The sequence below is a fragment of the Apodemus sylvaticus genome, chromosome 1 (genome assembly GCF_947179515.1).
Source record: "Apodemus sylvaticus chromosome 1, mApoSyl1.1, whole genome shotgun sequence".
NCBI classification, from domain to species: Eukaryota; Metazoa; Chordata; class Mammalia; order Rodentia; family Muridae; genus Apodemus; species Apodemus sylvaticus.
In genome coordinates, this window is record NC_067472.1 from 192111176 (window position 1) to 192113675 (window position 2500).

The following is a 2500-nucleotide window of genomic DNA, read 5'->3' on the forward strand; positions in this document are numbered from 1 at the left end:
AATGGTGACCATGGTGACCTTCTTGTGTGAGGAGACCATTGGAGCCAATGAGTACAGTCTCTATAAAAAACACATACAAGAATCACAAAAGAAAGAACCAACAGAAGCCAGCAAACAAGGGTGAAGTCTCTTTCTCAAATGTAGACCAGCAAAATGCAGGACAACAGCAATGTCCTACAGGACCCAGGCTAAATCATTGGACTACAGTGACCCCCTGGAGCGAGTGGTGACGGTTGAAAGCACACACAGGACCCTAGGCCTCAGGTTTTGACTGTCCAGACTTGGCTCTGTTAACAGGAATGCCCACCCGCACTGTGAGGACCTCAGAGGATAATGGCAGCTGGGGATATTTAACTGATTCCTCCTTCTCTCCGAGGAGCCTACTGGAAACCCAGCCTTTGAGCTCAGACCCAGCCCTGTGGTGACTTCAGGAAGGTATGTCACCATCCAGTGTGAGTCCTGGCAGAAATATCACAGTTTCATTCTGACTGTAGAAGGACCACAGAAGCTTTCTTGGGAGGCAGGACTCACAGTATAACTACTGCACAAGGAAATGCCATGCCCTTGTTCCCTGTGGACCCCTGTGACACCCCCCCCAACGAGAGACATACAATGCAGATGCTACACCTATGACATACTTGTGGTCAGCTCCTAGTGAACCCCTGGAGCTCCTGGTCTCAGGTGAGGAACCCCAACCTTTCCATAGAATGATATTGAAAGGATACAGGTGTTCAGAGACCACTTGGGGTGTGGTGCGTGTGAGGATCCAGGGTTCTATAGAACTTTGACACAGAGCACAGGAAACAGGGGGACCGAAGATACAGAATACAAGGTTCACAGTGACAGTCAAGCCCAGACTTCCCAGTGGGGAGATGATTCTTTTTGTTTGTTTGGTTGGTTTGGTTTGTTTCTTTCGAGACAGGGTTTCTCTGTGTACCCCTGACTGTCCTGGAACTCACTCTGTAGACAAGGCTGGCCTTGAACTCAGAAATCCGCCTGCCTCTGCCTCCCAAGTGCTGGGACTACAGGCTTGTACCACCACGCCCAGTAGGCTATAGGTTTCAAAATATTCAGTGTGTGCTGAAAACCGAAATGTCTCCTGTGTGCTACGGCCTCACTCTCTCTTGGTTTTTCCTGGGACCACGCATCTTCCAGCTCCTGTCCCCTTCCTGGCTCATTGGCATGTGTCTGGTTGTCCTCTGAGGGGAAAACCTGGATGAAGAAGCCCACAGAGATATCTAAGGAACAGCAACTCCTGGCGGTGGACACAGAACAAACGCAACTAGAGCAGATAATCCATAGGGATGTTTTGCCTGCATAGGTGTCTCTGCATCGCATGCATGCATGATGCTCACAGGTGTCTCTGCATTGCATGCCTGCATGGGTGTCTCTGCATTGCATGCCTGCATGGGTGTCTCTGCATTGCATGCCTGCATGGGTGTCTCTGCATTGCATGCATGCATGATGCTCACAGGTGTCTCTGCATTGCATGCCTGCATGGGTGTCTCTGCATCGCATGCCTGCACGATGCTCACGGAGGCCAGAAGAGCAAATCAGAAGCTAGCATGGGACTAGAGTTACAGATGATTGTAGGTGTCTCTGAGGATTCTGGGACCCAAACCCACCTCCTCTGCGAGAGCAGCCAGTGCTCTTAATCATGGGGCCACCTCTCCAAGCCCCAGAAACATGTTTTCAGGAAGGTTGACTGTGTGACTAGAGCCAGCACAGCAAGGACGGGAATGTCAGGTTAAGCCAGAACTGTAAGAAGGAAGCCCGGGACGTTCCCATCAGAGAGACATGCTATGAAAACTGGCCAGAGGCCGGGCAGTGGTGGCAGATGCAGGCGGATTTCTGAGTTCAAGGCCAGCCTGGTCTACAGAGAAACCCTGTCTCAAAAAAGAAAGAAAGAAAGAAAGAAAGAAAGAAAGAAAGAAAGAAAGAAAGAAAGAAAGAAAGAAAGAAAGAAAGAAAGAAAGAAAGAAGAAAGAAAAAAGAAAAAAGAAAGAAAGGAAGGAAGAAAGGAAGGAAGGAATGAAGAAAGAAGAAAGAAAGAAAGAAGGAAAGAAAGAAAGAAAGAAAGAAAGAAAGAAAGAAAGAAAGAAAGAAAGAAAGAAAGAAAGAAAGAAAGAAAGAAGAGAAAAAACTGGCCAGTGGAGATCCCCAGGGGAACAGGAAGACACCACCTGTATCTCACTACTTCCCTGCTACAGAGACCACCTGAGGAAGACCCCAGGGAGAGACAATGCCCAGATGAAACCCTCCAGGCTCAGGAGGGCAGGACCTGTCTCACCTCCTGTCATGTCAAGGGAACACGGACTAAGAGCAAGCAGAAAAGGGCAGAGAAGTCAACAGTCATGCAGGCCCCAGCCTCACGGACCTGCAGGTTCCCCAAGCGAAGCACATACCTTTCACCTCTCCCCCTCCAGGCTGCCGAATCCGAGGAGCCCAGGATGTGACTTGTGTCCATCTGTGCAGCAGGACACTCAGCCAGGGGACAGCT

At 49.6% G+C, this 2500-nt stretch overlaps 1 pseudogene; it reads left to right on the forward strand.

Annotated features, from left to right (window-relative positions):
* LOC127666871 (leukocyte immunoglobulin-like receptor subfamily B member 3) overlaps positions 1-2500 on the forward strand; it is a 15598-nt pseudogene that overhangs the window by 13011 nt on the left and 87 nt on the right.